This window comes from Aquarana catesbeiana, linkage group LG06 (genome assembly GCF_042186555.1).
Source record: "Aquarana catesbeiana isolate 2022-GZ linkage group LG06, ASM4218655v1, whole genome shotgun sequence".
Lineage (NCBI taxonomy): Eukaryota > Metazoa > Chordata > Amphibia > Anura > Ranidae > Aquarana > Aquarana catesbeiana.
The window spans coordinates 112,233,460-112,251,623 of NC_133329.1; the positions used below are offsets into that span (position 1 = coordinate 112,233,460).

General features: G+C 45.8%; 1 protein-coding gene across 5 annotated transcripts in view; it reads right to left on the reverse strand.

Moving 5' to 3' along the window:
• LOC141148874 (conserved oligomeric Golgi complex subunit 7-like) overlaps positions 1-17,603 on the reverse strand; it is a 96,447-nt gene extending 78,844 nt beyond the window's left edge. For 4 of the 5 annotated variants that reach the window (XM_073636699.1, XM_073636698.1, XM_073636700.1 and 1 more), the window contains exon 1: positions 17,315-17,603. The gene's annotated coding sequence lies outside the window, so the exon portion shown is untranslated. The remainder of the gene's footprint in view (positions 1-17,314) is intronic. The other variant, XR_012245257.1, reaches the window with a different exon arrangement.
• Between the last annotated feature and the right edge of the window lie 561 nt (positions 17,604-18,164).

The window sequence follows — 18,164 nt, forward strand, 5'->3', positions numbered from 1 at the left end:
GTTTTAGGGAACAAAACAAACCAGATCCTTTGGAAAATGTGTGACTCCCAAAGTCATTGTTCTTGCTTTAAAAAAAAAAAAAAAAAAAAAAAAAAGATTGGTAGAGATAAAAATAAAAAATGCAGCTTTGAATGCGATACCCACCTTTGAATCAACACTGCGGTCCACTGATCTGCTAGTTGGTGCTCCTCTTCCAGGGTTAATGATGATGATCATTCAACCCACCTCGGGTGAGACCAGGCTGTCATGGACACCCTTCCCACGCTCACAATACTGCTGAAATGTAAGGTACCTATATGTCCTATATGTCATTACATAAGTGCCGTTCAGTGTAGTAATAAGGACAGCATTACTGCCACTGGACAACAAGCGGAGGGACCTATGACACTACCAGATTGACCATGATTCTGAATTTAAAGGCTAATTTCACCTGTGGAACATGTTACATGTTTCCAAAATATTTAGGGTGGAACATGTTCAAGCTCCAGCCTCCTTTCTCCGCACCCCCCCCCCCCCCCCTGTTATAGTGGGCGGAGGTTCCTCTCCTTGCATCCGCTGTCAAAATCAGCGTGACCATGCAAGGCTCTGCCCACACAACCACATCATTCACTCATTCACAGTTTTCTGTGAATGAATAAACTACAAGTACCGTCACCTACCCCAGCCGACGGCTTGTGGTTTTCAATGAGTGCTGGTGTGTGTTCTTATAGTTCATTAATCTTCCTGAAATTTAGTAACTGTCTGCCAGTATTAGAGGTACGGGCAGACAGTGTACTGAGAGCCTGCAGGATCCTGCCATTGCACCCATGATCTGCTAATCGCGGGTGCAATGCTTTACAGGCTCCAGTGTAGAAAAATAATAAATGCACATTTTTTACCTGCAAAAAGATGTGATTTTTTTTTTTTTTTTTTTTATAAAAGGAGAACTTAACACCACATAGCCTGTACCTCATTCCTCACCAGCTTTATCACTGGTTACTTCTGAATGAAAAGACTACATATTTTTTTGAGTCCAAAGTGCTTTTACTTTTGTAAGCAATGACAGGTCCACTTTCACATAAGCAGTATATTCAACTGCCTGCATTCTGCCACACGACTTTCATGATCAACTCAGAATGAGCTCTCTGTCTCACAGCCAACAGATGTAGAATACATCCAGCATTCAAGAAAAGGAAGCCACCTGTAATATATTTATGGCTCTAGAAGCTGAAGTGTGAAGGGCAAAAGAGATGTATATCTCCCTTACATTCCTGCAATGCAGATTGCAATCTTCTAGACCTGACCTCATAAAAAGGGAAAAGGTGAATTATGAAAGAACAATGCAGTAAACATAAAGAGTGTTACTGGCTAAAGTACATTTACTGCGTCAGGTGTGCTCATACAGGCACAATCACTTAGCTGTATATCGCAGCTTTTTTCCAGGTCTACTCCTGCATGCGGGCGCAGAACGGAGGACTGTGCTGTCATGCTGTCACTCAGCGGGTTGGCTCAGCGAATGACAGAAGAGAGCTCTGTGTCGGTAAATAACACAGGGCTCTCCTCATACAACAGAGATTCCCATTTTTTTGCCATGCAAAGCAGGGAGAAAAAACCCGGCACATTGCTTAGTAAAGCACCACACAGTAAACACACTAAACATTTAACCCCTTGATTGCCCCCGATGACCCCTTTACCATGGCTCCCAACTGTCCCTGATTTCGAGGGACTGTCCCTGATTTGGAGCAATATCCCTCTGTCCCTCATTCCTCCTCATTTGTCCCTCACTTTGGTTTGATCTATATAGATGTATATAAAAGTGTTTTCCAACACTAAATCTTTCATCTGATTTTTAAATTGCTGCATTTGTAAATTCCAAAAGCCAATATAAAGGAATAGTAGTGGTAAAAAAAGCACTTGTGGATTTAACCAATCTTGTTTTTTGCACAATTCTCCCTTAAGGGGGCGTGGCAAGGGGTGTGTCCTATGCCTGCATACTTTTGCTGATAGGTGTCCCTCATTCCCATCTCAAAAAGTTGGGAGGTATGCCTTTACAGCCAGTGTCATTAGTAAAGTGACCGCGTATATTTTTAGCACTGATCACTGTAACAGCCTAGGTTCACACTGATGCGATGCGGGAACCAGGGCGATTACAGCGCTGGTTCCCGCACCACTCCTCTCCCGCAGGCAGTTCACACCTTCTGCGAACCACTGCGGGTGTCATTACTTTGTTATTGACACCCCCAGATCGGGTCACATATCGCAGTGCGAACTGTGAACTTGCACAAGAATCGGATCGCATAGGTGAGAACACCCATGTTATACGATTCTAGTGTGGGGAAAAACAAGTCCCTGTTCTTTATTCTGTGTGAATCTAATGCGAGTTCAGCCCAACTTTAGGGCTGAACTCGCATCTCACAGACATCGCATGTCTGCGGGTGCGAATCACATGAGATGTCTGTGATCGCACTAGTGTGAACCTGGGCTTAGTGTCACTGGAGATGTCAGTGGTAGTTTCCTAGTATCACAGACCCACTATAAGTCGCTGATCGCCACCATTACTAGTATAAAATAAATAAATCATGCAAACCAATTAATATACACTTATTGAGATTTTTTTTTTTTTTTTTTTACCAAAGACATGTAGCAGAATACATTTTGGCCAAAATGTATAAAGAAATTTTTTTTTTAAATGTTTATTGGATAGGTTTTATAGTAGAAAATATTGGGTTCTTTTTTTCAAAATGTTTTTTTCATTTATATTGCAACAAATTAAAAACCCAGTGGTGATCAAATACCATCAAAAGAAAGCTCTGTGTGAAAAAAATTATTATTATAATTATATATTTCATGAATGACCTCGCAATCAGCAGTTAAAATAGTGCAGTGCCAAACTGCAAAAAATGGCCTGGTCACGAAGGGCGGTAAAATCATCCGCAGCTCAAGTGCTTAAAGATTGCTTATTTTACAATGGAAGCTAGGTAAAGCGTAGTCTCAAGTATATTTTATTAGACCCTTTGACTTTGAAAAGGGACGAGGGCATTTACATTATATAAGCATTTTGAGTTACTGCTTTTAAGTAAACATTGCAAAAACTTCCATCAATTTATGTTGTAAAAGGTCCCTCTAGTGGCCATCCAGACATCAGGGAAGGCGATTAGCAAAACTGCTTCCTGACTGCTGGGATATGTTTAACCACTTGCTTACTGGGCACTTCAACCCCCCTCCTGCCCAGACCAATTTTGAGCTTTCAGCACTGTCGCACTTTGAATGACAATTGCGCGGTCATACAACACTGTACTCAAATGAAATTTTTATCATTTTTTTCCCACAAATAGAGCTTTCTTTTGGTGGTATTTGATCACATCTGGGATTTTTATTTTTTGCTAAACAAACAAAAAAAGATGGACATTTTTGAAAAAAAAAAATCATGTTTAATAGTTTGTTATAAAATTTTGCAAACAGGTAATTTTTCTCCTTCATTGATATGCGCTGATGAGGCAGCACTGGTGGGCACTGATAGGCTGCACTGATGGGCACGGATAGGCACAGATAAGGCGGCACTGATGGGCACAGTTAAGGCGGCACTGATAGGCACAGTTAAGGCGGCACTGATGGGGACAGATAAGGCGGCACTGATGGGGACAGATAAGGCGGCACTGATGGCCATGGATGGGTGGCACGGATGGGTGGCACAGATGGGTGGCACGGATGGGTGGCACGGATGGGTGGCACGAATGGGTGGCACGAATGGGTGGCACGGATGGGTGGCACAGATGGGTGGCACGGATAGGTACCACGGATGGGGGGGCACTGATGGGTGGCACTGATGGGCACTTATGGGCACTGGTAGGTGACACTGATGGGCACTGATAGGTTGCACTGATGTGGGTGCTGATGGGTGGCACTGATGGGTGGTACTGATGGGTGGCACTGTGGGCACTGATGGGTGGCGCTGTGGGCACTGATGGGTAGCACTGTGGGCACTGATGGGTGGCGCTGATTGTTGGCACTGTGGGCACTGATGGGTGACGCTGGTGGGCACTGGTAGGCAGCACTGCTGCCTATTGCCTTGTGTTAGAAGATCGCCATTATCGGGACTGATGTCCCGATCACGGCCGCCGGTGATCGGGTTTTTTTTTTTCCTCCTCGCGCTGTCAGCGCGAGGAGGAAAAATAGCCGATTACCGGCTCTGTTTACATCACATGATCAGCTGTCATTGGCTGACAGCTGATCATGTGGTAAGGGGTCGGGACCAACCCCTTACTCTGATCTGTGATCAGGCGAGTCTCATAGACTCGCTGATCACCGAGCGCGCCGCGCGCGCCCTGCAGGGGGCGCGCAGGCCGCTCATGCACGGGACGACGTCAATAGACGTCGTCCCGGCAATTTAGATCCGCGCTGTTGCCGTCATTTGGCAATGGCCCGGATCTGAAGCTGTTAATTAGTCCTAGGCCAACAATAAAGAAAAGTGCCCACTTTTCAAATAGACACTGTCACCTTGCCCACGCAGGACAAAATGACAGTGTCTCTGTAAAGGGTACTCCATCATTCCCCGAGAGTCTAAAGCCTTAGCACAATCGGACTTTCCGACGGGAAATGTTCGATGACAGGCTGTTGGCGGTAAATCCGACCATGTGTATGCTCCATCAGACAATTGTTGTCGGACTTTCCGCCAACAAATGTTGGCTAGCAGGTTTTCAAATTTTCCGCGGACAAATGTGTGTTGTCGGACGTTCCGATCGCGTGTACACAAGTCCGTCGGACAAAAGTCCGAAGTACAAACACGCATGCTCGGAAGCAAGGACGAGCCAGAAGCAGTCGCTCTTGTAAACTAACGTTCGTAATGGAGAATTAACATTCGTGACGTGGCAAATTATGAAATCTCCAAATGCAGCGCACATTCTCTAATAATGAAGCTGCTTTGCTGGTGATACTGATGGAGTTATTGCAAACAAATTTTCAAAGGCTTATTTTTTCTAGTGATATCAAGAATAATATTGTTATGCTTTTTTTTTTTTTTTAAATTAATTTGGGCAAGTTACCACAACACCATTATCCCGTAGTTTTTAACCACTTGACAACTGGGTACTTAAACCCCCCTCCTGCCCAGACCAATTTTCAGCTTTCAGTGCTCTCACACTTTGAATGACAATTACTCAGTCATGTAATACTGTACCTAAATTAATTTTTTGTCCTTTTTTTCATACAAATAGAGCTTTCTTTTGGTGGTATTTGATCACCTCTGGGTTTTTTATTTTTTGCGCTATAAATGAAAAAAAAAACGAAAATTTTGAAAAAAACCCGCATTTTTCTTTGTTTCTGTGATAAAATTTTGCAAATTATTAATTTTTCTTCATACATTTTGGCCACAATTTATACTGCTACATATCCTTGGTAAAAATAACCCAAATTACTGGATATTATTTGGTCTTTGTGAAAGTTATAGAGTCTACAAGCTGTGGTGCAAATCATAAAAAAATTGATCACACCTAATGTACTGGCGGCCTATCTCATTTCTTGCGACCCGAACAAGCCAGGAACGTACAAATACCCCCCAAATTACCCCTTTTTTGAAAGTAGACATTCCAAGGTATTTAGTAAGATGCATGGTGAGGTTTTTGATGTTGTCATTTTTTCCCACAATTCTTTGCAAAATGAAGATTCCCCCCCCCCCCCCAAAATTGTCATTGTAATAGGTTATTTCTCTCACATGGCATGTGTATACCACAAATGACACCCCAAAATACATTCTGCTACTCCTCCTGAGTATTACGATACCACATGTGTAAGACTTTTTCACAGCCTGGCCACATAGAGAGGCCCAACATGCAGGGAATAGGGATGAGCTTCGTGTTCAAGTCGAACCCATGTTCGACTCGAACATCGTCTGGCCAATAATTCACTGTGGCATCGCAGTGCATTTGCATTGCTGGCTGATGATTGGCCAAGCATGCACTATGACCCGCATGCTTGGCCAATCACAGCGCCGTCCGTACAGAGAGCTGTAATTGGCCAAAGCCAGGGTGGCTTTGGCCAATTATGGCTCAGGGGGTTTAGTACACGCCCCACGCTATATAAGGCCACCTGCACGGCGGCCCTGTGTAGTGTGTTCCGGCGTTGAGAGACAGTGTCATTTGATTTAAGTTAGATAGATTAGGCAGGACAGTCAGTCAGTTAGCTGCACTTACAGTGTATTGTGTATATATATGCATCCCAGGTGTTGTATATATATATATATATATATATATATATATATATATATATATATATATATACTGTATTCAGTTTAGCTAGATCTGTTCTTGTTATTCACTTTCTACTGACAGGCAGGCAGGCAGGTGTTGTTACAGTATTTACAGCTACCTGAAGAAAATTGCTGGTGTTCTTCTGATCCTATTAGTACCACAGTCAGGCAGCTACAGTATTTACAGTTAGTGTAGTGCATCCTCTGCACAGTGTTCAGCTAAAGCTACCTGTAGAAGATTGGTGGTGTTTTTCTGACCTATCACTACTGCAGGCAGCTACATTATTTACAAGTTAGTGTAGTGCAACCTCTGCACAGTGTTCAGCTAAAGCTACAAGTTAGTGTAGTGCGACCTCTGCACAGAGTTCAGCTAAAGCTACAAGTTAGTGTAGTGCGACCTCTGCACAGTGTTCAGCTAAAGCTACAAGTTAGTTTAATGCGACCTCTGCACAGTTTTCAGCTAAAGCTACAAGTTAGTGTATTGTGACCTCTGCACAGTGTTCAGCTAAAGCTACGAGTTAGTGTATTGCGACCTCTGCACAGTGTTCAGCTAAAGCTATGAGTTAGTGTAGTGCGACCTCTGCACAGTGTTCAGCTAAAGCTACAAGTTAGTGTAGTGCGACCTCTGCACAGTGTTCAGCTAAAGCTACAAGTTAGTGTAGTGCGCCCTTTGCACAGTGTTCAGCTAAAGATACAAGTTAGTGTAGTGCGACCTCTGCACAGTGTTCAGCTAAAGCTACGAGTTAGTGTAGTGCGGCCTCTGCACAGTGTTCAGCTAAAGCTACGAGTTAGTGTAGTGCGACCTCTGCACAGTGTTCAGCTAAAGCTACAAGTTAGTGTAGTGCGACCTCTGCATAGTGTTCAGCTAAAGCTACAAGTTAGTGTAGTGCGACCTCTTCACAGTGTTCAGCTAAAGCTACCAGTTAGTGTAGTGTGACCTGTGCAAAGTGTTCAGCTAAAGCTACAAGTTAGTGTAGTGCAACCTCTGCACAGTGTTCAGCTAAAGCTACCTGCAGAAGATTGGTGGTGTTTTTCTGATCCTATCACTACCGCAGGCAGCTACATTATTCACAAGTTAGTGTAGTGCGTCCTCTGCACAGTGTTCAGCTAAAGCTACAAGTTAGTGTAGTGCGACCTCTGCACAGTGTTCAGCTAAAGCTACAAGTTAGTGTAGTGTGACCTCTGCACAGTATTCAGCTAAAGCTACAAGTTAGTGTAGTGCAGCCTCTGCACAGTGTTCAGCTAAAGCTACAAGTTAGTGTAGTGCGACCTCTGCACAGAGTTCAGCTAAAGCTACAAGTTAGTGTAGTGCGACCTCTGCACAGTGTTCAGCTAAAGCTACAAGTTAGTGTAATGCGACCTCTGCACAGTGTTCAGCTAAAGCTACAAGTTAGTGTATTGGGACCTCTGCACAGTGTTCAGCTAAAGCTACGAGTTAGTGTATTGCGACCTCTGCACAGTGTTCAGCTAAAGCTACGAGTTAGTGTAGTGCGACCTCTGCACAGTGTTCAGATAAAGCTACAAGTTATTGTAGTGCGACCTCTGCACAGTGTTCAGCTAAAGCTACAAGTTAGTGTAGTGCGCCCTTTGCACAGTGTTCAGCTAAAGATACAAGTTAGTGTAGTGCGACCTCTGCACAGTGTTCAGCTAAAGCTACGAGTTAGTGTAGTGCGGCCTCTGCACAGTGTTCAGCTAAAGCTACGACTTAGTGTAGTGCGACCTCTGCACAGTGTTCAGCTAAAGCTACAAGTTAGTGTAGTGCGACCTCTGCACAGTGTTCAGCTAAAGCTACAAGTTAGTGTAGTGCGACCTCTTCACAGTGTTCAGCTAAAGCTACCAGTTAGTGTAGTGTGACCTGTGCAAAGTGTTCAGCTAAAGCTACAAGTTAGTGTAGTGCAACCTCTGCACAGTGTTCAGCTAAAGCTACCTGCAGAAGATTGGTGGTGTTTTTCTGATCCTATCACTACCGCAGGCAGCTACATTATTCACAAGTTAGTGTAGTGCGTCCTCTGCACAGTGTTCAGCTAAAGCTACAAGTTAGTGTAGTGCGACCTCTGCACAGTGTTCAGCTAAAGCTACAAGTTAGTGTAGTGTGACCTCTGCACAGTATTCAGCTAAAGCTACAAGTTAGTGTAGTGCAGCCTCTGCACAGTGTTCAGCTAAAGATACAAGTTAGTGTAGTGCGACCTCTGCACAGTGTTCAGCTAAAGATACAAGTTAGTGTAGTGCGACCTCTGCACGGTGTTCAGCTAAAGCTACCTGTAGAAGGTTGGTGGTGTTTTCCTGATGCTATCACTACCGCAGGCAGCTACATTATTTAAACGTTAGTGTAGTGCGACCTCTGCACAGTGTTCAGCTAAAGCTACAAGTTAGTGTAGTGCGTCCTCTGCACAGTGTTCCGCTAAAGCTACGAGTTAGTGTAGTGCGACCTCTGCACAGTGTTCAGCTAAAGCTACGAGTTAGTGTAGTGCGTCCTCTGCACAGTGTTCAGCTAAAGCCACGAGTTAGTGTAGTGCGACCTCTGCACAGTGTTTAGCTAAAGCTACAAGTTAGTGTAATGCGACCTCTGCACAGTGTTCAGCTAAAGCTACAAGTTATTGTAGTGCAACCTCTGCACAGTGTTCAGCTAAAGCTACAAGTTAGTGTAGTGCAACCTCTGCACAGTGTTCAGCTAAAGATACTAGTTAGTGTAGTGCGAGCTCTGCAGTGTTCAGCTAAAGCTACCTGTAGAAGGTTGGTGGTGTTTTCCTGATCCTATCACTACCGCAGGCAGCTACATTATTCACAAGTTAGTGTAGTGCGTCCTCTGCACAGTGTTCAGCTAAAGCTACGAGTTAGTGTAGTGCGACCTCTGCACAGTGTTCAGCTAAAGCTACAAGTTAGTGTAGTGCGACCTCTGCACAGTGTTCAGCTAAAGCTACAAGTTAGTGTAGTGCGACCTCTGCACAGTGTTCAGCTAAAGATACAAGTTAGTGTAGTGTGACCTCTGCACAGTGTTCAGCTAAAGCTACGAGTTAGTGTAGTGCGGCCTCTGCACAGTGTCCAGCTAAAGCTACGAGTTAGTGTAGTGCGACCTCTGCACAGTGTTCAGCTAAAGCTACAAGTTAGTGTAGTGCGACCTCTGCACAGTGTTCAGCTAAAGCTACAAGTTAGTGTAGTGTGACCTCTTCACAGTGTTCAGCTAAAGCTACCAGTTAGTGTAGTGTGACCTGTGCAAAGTGTTCAGCTAAAGCTACAAGTTAGTGTAGTACAACCTCTGCGCAGTGTTCAGCTAAAGCTACCTGCAGAAGATTGGTGGTGTTTTTCTGATCCTATCACTACCGCAGGCAGCTACATTATTCACAAGTTAGTGTAGTGCGTCCTCTGCACAGTGTTCAGCTAAAGCTACAAGTTAGTGTAGTGCGACCTCTGCACAGTGTTCAGCTAAAGCTACAAGTTAGTGTAGTGTGACCTCTGCACAGTATTCAGCTAAAGCTACAAGTTAGTGTAGTGCAGCCTCTGCACAGTGTTCAGCTAAAGATACAAGTTAGTGTAGTGCGACCTCTGCACAGTGTTCAGCTAAAGATACAAGTTAGTGTAGTGCGACCTCTGCACGGTGTTCAGCTAAAGCTACAAGTTAGTGTAGTGTGACCTCTGCACAGTATTCAGCTAAAGCTACAAGTTAGTGTAGTGCAGCCTCTGCACAGTGTTCAGCTAAAGATTCAAGTTAGTGTAGTGCGACCTCTGCACAGTGTTCAGCTAAAGATATAATTAGTGTAGTGCGACCTCTGCACGGTGTTCAGCTAAAGCTACCTGTAGAAGGTTGGTGGTGTTTTCCTGATCCTATCACTACCGCAGGCAGCTACATTATTTAAACGTTAGTGTAGTGCGTCCTCTGCACAGTGTTCAGCTAAAGCTACGAGTTAGTGTAGTGCGACCTCTGCACAGTGTTCAGCTAAAGTTACAAGTTAGTGTAGTGCGTCCTCTGCACAGTGTTCCGCTAAAGCTACGAGTTAGTGTAGTGCGACCTCTGCACAGTGTTCAGCTAAAGCTACGAGTTAGTGTAGTGCGTCCTCTGCACAGTGTTCAGCTAAAGCCATGAGTTAGTGTAATGCGACCTCTGCACAGTGTTTAGCTAAAGCTACAAGTTAGTGTAATGCGACCTCTGCACAGTGTTCAGCTAAAGCTACAAGTTATTGTAGTGCGACCTCTGCACAGTGTTCAGCTAAAGCTACAAGTTAGTGTAGTGCAGCCTCTGCACAGTGTTCAGCTAAAGATACAAGTTAGTGTAGTGCGACCTCTGCACAGTGTTCAGCTAAAGATACTAGTTAGTGTAGTGCGAGCTCTGCACAGTGTTCAGCTAAAGCTACCTGTAGAAGGTTGGTGGTGTTTTCCTGATCCTATCACTACCGCAGGCAGCTACATTATTCACAAGTTAGTGTAGTGCGTCCTCTGCACAGTGTTCAGCTAAATCTACGAGTTAGTGTAGTGCGACCACTGCACAGTGTTCAGCTAAAGCTACAAGTTAGTGTAGTGTGACCTCTGCACAGTATTCAGCTAAAGCTACAAGTTAGTGTAGTGCAGCCTCTGCACAGTGTTCAGCTAAAGATACAAGTTAGTGTAGTGCGACCTCTGCACAGTGTTCAGCTAAAGATACAAGTTAGTGTAGTGCGACCTCTGCACAGTGTTCATCTAAAGCTACCTGTAGAAGGTTGGTGGTGTTTTCCTGATCCTATCACTACCGCAGGCAGCTACATTATTTAAACGTTAGTGTAGTGTGTCCTCTGCACAGTGTTCAGCTAAAGCTACGAGTTAGTGTAGTGCGACCTCTGCACAGTATTCAGCTAAAGCTACGAGTTAGTGTAGTGCGTCATCTGCACAGTGTTCAGCTAAAGCCACGAGTTAGTGTAGTGCGACCTCTGCACAGTGTTTAGCTAAAGCTACAAGTTAGTGTAGTGCGACCTCTGCACAGTGTTCAGCTAAAGCTAACTGTAGAAGATTGGTGGTGTTCTCATACTAATAATACTACAGGCAGGCAGTTGATTTTGCTAGCTGCAGTATCAGTACATATATATATCCCAGCTTAGTGCAGCTACATCTCACTGTAGGCCATTAGTATGTCTGGAAGGCCAACAAGGAGAGGCAGACAGTCACAAGCCAATAAAAGAGGGCAAGCAGGATTTGTGTCTAGAGGCAATAGTGCTGGTCAAGGAAACGGCGCATCCTCATCAGCACGTGGCCATGGGACACGCTTGGCCTTTTTTTCGGCAGCTGGCCGTGTTGAGCCGCAACATGCAGAAGACTTGGTCGAGTGGATGACCAAGCAGTCCTCATCCTCCTCATCCTCTCTCACCCATGCTCAGGGTACTTTGTCTGGCAAAGCAGCTGCCAACCCAGCCTCTTCCCTTGGCTCAATGGAATCAATGGAGTCACTCCTTCCCTAGCCCCACCATGTCATCCTGAGGAGTCCCCCGAACTGTTTGAACACAGTGTTGGGTACATGCTCCAGGAGGATGCCCAGCTTTCTGAAGGCTCTGATGATGGTACTCAGCTAGAGGAAGGCAGTAACGTGAGCCCAGACAGAGGGGGTGCCCAAGAAGGACAGCAATCTGGCAGTCATGTTGCCCCCGCTGCAGCATACTGCCAGGTTTGCTCCAGTGATGAGGAGGGAGGGGATGATGAGGTCACTGACTCCACGTGGGTGCCTGATAGGAGAGAGGAGGAGGAAGAGGAGGAGGCACATCACCAATGAGGCAGGATGCCCTCCAGGGGCCAGCTTAAGGGCAGCACACTGACTGCATCACACCACAAAGCTCTGCATGTGCAGGGTGCTGCTGTTTCCACGCGTTATTCCAAAAGTTCTTTGGTGTGGGCCTTTTTTTGAGACGAGTGCATCAGATCGCACCGCTGCTATTTGCAACATATGTCTCAAGTGTATCTCGCGTGGCCAAAACATCTCCCGCTTGGGCACCACATGCTTGACAAGACATATGTTGACCTGCCATGCAGTTCATTGGCAAGCATACCTAAAAGACCCACACCAAAGAACAAAGAGGACCTCTCCTTGCTCCCTGCTCAGCTGAGATCTCCAACCCCACTATACCTTCAGTCCTCTCTGAGACCTGCACTGAGAGGAATGAAGGTGTAGAATTAGGTGTGTCACAGCCAAGTACTTGTGGGCAATCAGCTATCGGTACACCGACGTCAGATTGTACCAGGCAAATTTCCCTGCCCCAGCTGCTGCACCGCCGAAAGAAGTTTGCTCCCAGCCATCCACATGCCCAGCGGTTGAATGCTAGCTTGGCAAAATTGCTAGCACTTCAACTGCTACCTTTTCAGTTAGTAGACTCTGCCCCTTTCCGTGAGTTTGTAGAATGTGCAGTTCCTCAGTGGCAGGTACCCAAACGCCACTTTTTCTCACGGAAGGCGATTCCGGCTCTCTACCAGCATGTGAAAGGCAATGTCCATGCCTCGCTGGACAGGGCAGTCAGTGGTAAGGTGCATATTACCGCTGACTCACGGTCCAGCAGGCATCGAGAGGGACGTTACCTAAGTTTCACAGCGCATTGGGTGACTCTGCTGGCAGCTGGGAAGGATGCAGGACAAGGTGCAGTAGTGTTGGAGGTTGTTCAGCCACCACGCCTCCAAAATGCTGCTACTGGTGATTCTGACACACCTCTCTCCTCCACCCCCTCCTCTTCTTCTTCCTCCATGGCCTCTTCCTGTGCTTTGTCCTCGGAACCAGCGGTGCTCCGTAGGCGTTCAAGTGGCTACGCAAGTACGCAGGCCAAAAGATGCCATATGGTGCTTGAGCTGGTGTGCTTGGGGGACAGGAGCCACACTGGGGCAGAGGTTCTGTCAGCTCTGCAGGGGCAGGTTCAGAGGTGGTTGACGCCACGCCAACTTAAGGCAGGAATGGTGGTTTGCGACAATGGCACCAACCTCCTCTCAGCCCTCTGACAGGGACAAATGACCCATGTGCCCTGTTTGGCTCACGTCCTTAACTTGGTGGTGCAGCGGTTCTTGGGCAGGTACCCGGGCTTACAGGATGTCCTGAGGCAGGCCAGGAAAGTCTGTGTGCATTTCCGCCGGTCATATAATGCCAGTGCTTGGCTGGCTGACCTCCAAAAGGAATTTAACCTGCCCAAGAACCCCCTAATCTGTGACATGCCCACCAGGTGGAACTCAATGTTGGCCATGCTGCAGCAGCTGCACACGCAGCAGAGGGCCATCAATGAGTACCTGTGCGACTATGGCACCAGGGCAGGGTCAGGAGAGCTTGTGTTTTTTTTCCCCACGCCAGCACCTGATGCTGATGTAACCGAATAATTTTTTTTGAAATGTCAGATCCCTTCAAGACTGCCTATGCTGATGCTGAGTGACTATCCTGTTATGCTGAGTGACTATCATCTTCCTCCTCAATGATCATGCTGATAGCTTGTAAGAATATTTTTTGTTCTGGGCACCGCCACCAGTGGCTAAGGCCCAATTTTTCAGCCCCTGTTTAACAGGGGCGTGTAATTACAATTTTTTATGCAATATTTTGCAAGGAGGGTTCGTTGCTGCACTCAACTAGAGTATCTGTGAGGGGTTGCAGTGTTGTGGCACCAGTACCAGTGCCTAAGGCCCAATTTTTCAGCCCCTCTTTAACAGGGGCGTGTAATTACAATTTTTGATGCAATACTTTGCAGCAGGGCTCGTTCCTGTGCTCCAATTAGAGTATCTGTGAGGGGTAGCAGTGTTGTGGCATCAGTGCCTAAGGCCCAATTTTTCAGCCCCTGTTTAACAGGGGCGTGTAATTACAATTTTTGATGCAATACTCTGCAGTAGGGCTCGTTCCTGAGCTCCAACTAGAGCAGTGGTTCTCAACCTGGGGGTCGGGACCCCCTCGGGGGTCAAATGATGATTTGCCAGGGGTCACCAATTTCTTGGCTGTTCCTGAAGCCCGTACTGCTCTCCCAGCCCAGATTTCGGCATAGGTGTCACTGCTACGAGACACCACAAAGTTGGAGACACAGTGAAGCCGGAGACGCAGTGAGTAGCACTACCTGTGATTATAGTTGCCATTAAAGTCCCCACTACAGTTCTCAGATCAGCAGATGACCTTGATCAAGATCACCTAAATTGGCTGATCAGAACTCCCCGCCAGCACTGCCACTCATCCCATTCCCCTCCCCCCCCCACCACGGAGTAAGAGAAGGAATAAAAATAGAGAATACATGGAAGGGAGAGGAAAAGAGGGGGGCAAAACAAAGAAAAAGGGAGAGAAAGAATAAGAGAAAGAACAAGAAATACGGCTAGAAAGAGGGATGGGGGGGAAAAAAATCAAGAATTTAGGATAGAGAGAGGTAAAAGGGAAAGAAAGGAGGTCAAAGAGAAAGAGTGGTACATCCTAAAATGTACGATAAGGGGTTTTAATACTGTATGAGCGGAAGGGAGCGCTAAATGACCATGGGTTAGGGACGCAAATTACTTGCCTTGCCTTGGGAGCTGATAACCCACGCTATGAAACTAATTTTACGATTAGGGGTCTCCACAACTTGGGAAATTTTATCAAGGGGTCACGGCACTACAGAGGTTGAGAACCACTGAACTAGAGTATCTGTGAGGGGTTGCAGTGTTGTGGCACCAGCACCAGTGCCTAAGGCCCAATTTTTTATCCCCTGTTTAGCAGGGGCGTGTAATTACAATTTTTGATGCAATATTTTACAGGAGGGCTCATTCCTGTGCTCCAACTAGAGTATCTGTGAGGGGTTGCAGTGTTGTGGCACCAGTGCCTAAGGCCCAATTTTTCTGCCCCTGTTCAACAGGGACATGTAATTACAATTCTTGATCTAATATTTCACAGCAGGGCCCGTTTCTGCGCCCACCAAGAGTAACTGTGAGGACTTACAGTGTTCTGGCACCAGCACCACCACCAAAGGCCCAATTTTTCTGACCCTGTTCAACAGGGGCATGTAATTACAATTCTTGATCTAATATTTCACAGCAGGGCCCCAATTTCTGCAGAGTATATAAGGCAGGCCCCTACTTTCAATCATCCAACTTACAAACAACTCCTACTTGCAAACGGAAGGAGACAACAGGAACTGAGATTAAATCTACCCCTTGGAAGGGAAATTCTTTCCTGTAAGAGTTAATATGGGAAAAACGTGTCTCCTTTCCACTGATGTTTTATCACCAATCCTTGTTTCACTAAAAACCCCAAATTGTCAAAAAACATTTGTCATTGGGACAGAAAGTGAGGTGAAATCTTCTGAAGAGGAGCACAGACAGCAAAACTAATGTCACAGGGGTGATAACCCTTCCCTATGTTTTCCAAGCAGCTTAAAAATAGATTTTTTGGCTGGAGCTACACTTTAAAAATGTAGCAGTTCAAAATTACAAACAGATTCTACTTAACAACAAACCTACAGTCCCTTTCATGAGGGAATGGGGCCCCACGTCTTTCCTTTTTTTAGTTTGGGTGCGGGGTTTTCCTTAATATCCATACAAGACCCAAAGGGCCTGGTAATGGACTGGGGGGTACCCATGCCATTTGTCTCACTGATTTTCATCCATATTACCGGGACCGGACATTACATTAAAGCTGTAAGCAGTTTTAAATGACTTTTATTCCTTTAAAAATGTAATTTTGTGCAGGGACTGGTCTAAGCACGGGAAACATGCGCCACTTTACAGGCATACTATAGAGATCCACCAGGTACGATATTTAAAGGAATATTTCACTTTTTTTTTTTCACTTTAAGCATCATTAAAATCACTGCTCCCGAAAAAACGTCCATTTTTAAAACTTTTTTTTGCATTGATACAAGTCCCCTGGGGCAAGACCCGAGTTCCCAAGCACTTTTTAGGACAATACCATGCAAATTAGCCTTTAAAATTAACACTTTTGATTTCGAACGTTCGAGTCCCATAGATTTCAATGGGGTTCTAAAGTTTGCGCAAATTATCGGTCCGTTCGCAGGTTCTGGTGCGAACCGAACCGGGGGTGTTCGGCTCATCCCTAGCAGGGAACACCATCAGGTGTTCTAGGAGAATAAATTACACATCTAACTTGTTGACTACCTATTACACTTTTGAAGGCCCTGGAGCACTAGGACAATGACACGTGACACTGATGTGGCACTGATGACAGATGGCACTAATACGTGGCACTAATGACATGTGACACTGATGACAGATGGCACTAATATGTGGCACTGATGACAGATGGCACTAATACGTGGCACTGATGACACGTGACACTGATGACAGATGGCACTAATATGTGGCACTGATGACAGATGGCACTAATACGTGGCACTGATGATACGTGACAATGATGACAGATGGCACTAATACGTGGCACTGATGACAAAGGGCACTAATACGTGGCACTGATGACAGATAACACTAATACGTGGCACTGATGACAGATGGCACTAATACGTGGCACTGATGACACGTGACACTGATGACAGATGGCACTGATACATGGCACTGATGACACGTGACACTGATAACAGATGGCACGTGACACTGACAGGTGGCACTGATGATAGATGGCACTGATATGTGGCACTGATGACAGATGGTACTAATATGTGGCACTGATGACAGATGGCACTTATACGTGGCACTGGGGACAGATGGCACTGACAGGTGGCAGATGGGACAGATGGCAGTGGGGACAGATGACAATGACAGATGGCAGTGGGGACAGATGGCAGTGGGGACAGATGGCACTGACAGATGGCAGTGGGGACATATGGCAGTGGGGACAGATGGCACTGACAGATGGCAGTGGGGACAGATGACAGTAGGGACAGATGGCAGTGGGGACAGATGGCACTGACAGATGGCAGTGGGGACAGATGGCAGTGGGGACAGATGGCACTGACAGATGGCAGTGGGGACAGATGGCACTGACAGATGACAGTGGGGACAGATGGCAGTGGGGGCAGATAGCACTGACAGATGACAGTGGGGACAGATGGCAGTGGGGACAGATGGCACTGACAGATGGCAATGGGGACAGATGGCAGCGGGGACAGATGGCAGCGGGGACAGATGGCACTGACAGGTACTGTGGTCACTTTATTTTCAGTTTTTTTTTTTCCTGACACTCACCGCTGCAGCCAGTAGCTCTCCCTCCTCACACGCTGTCTCTGTGTGAGGAAGGAGAGACGGTGATGAGAGATGATCTCATATGTTTACATATGAGATCATCTCTCATTGGAAGCTCCGATCGTGCTGTAAACGGCCACTGTGATTGGCCATTTACAGTGATCTGTGACTGGCTGTGTCCAAGGAACACAGCCAGCACAGAATTTCACTGATGCGCGCCCGGGGGAGCTCGCATTGCGGAAGTAAACAGGAGGATGTCCAGGGACGCCCTTCCAGCAATTGGCGTCTGCGCTGTAGCTGTCTGTTGGCTATAGCGCGGGCGCAAAGTGGTTAAGATCAAAGATACAACTATGTTGGTGTCCCTTGTTAATTTTACATTGTATATTTTTAAATGTAACTGCCTACTCCCAAACTGTCATTTGAAGTAAAACACACAGCCAAGAATTATTCTACACAATTTATTTTATTGCACATTAAAATAGAAAACAAATAAAATTAGATATGCTACCTGCCAATAGAACTTAACCAAAAAGTGCATTCTATGCATCCAAAAATATAGAAAATATACCAAATCAAATCATTATTCAACCAAAAAAATAATGTCAAAGCAATAACTCCAAGGCCAAAAATACATAACACGTTATTTCCTCCGATTCCGTAACATGTCTGGTTGACGAATGGCCGTTCAGAAACAAACTGAAAAGCACGAAATGAAAAGCGCAAACTAAAAAGCGCTAAATGAAAAATGCGAAAAGAAAAGCGCAAATCAACACTCACCAAACCTCTACTAACACGAAATTAGCAGAAGGAGCCCAAAGGGTGGCGCTAAAGAGCTGAAAAACCACGTAGTATG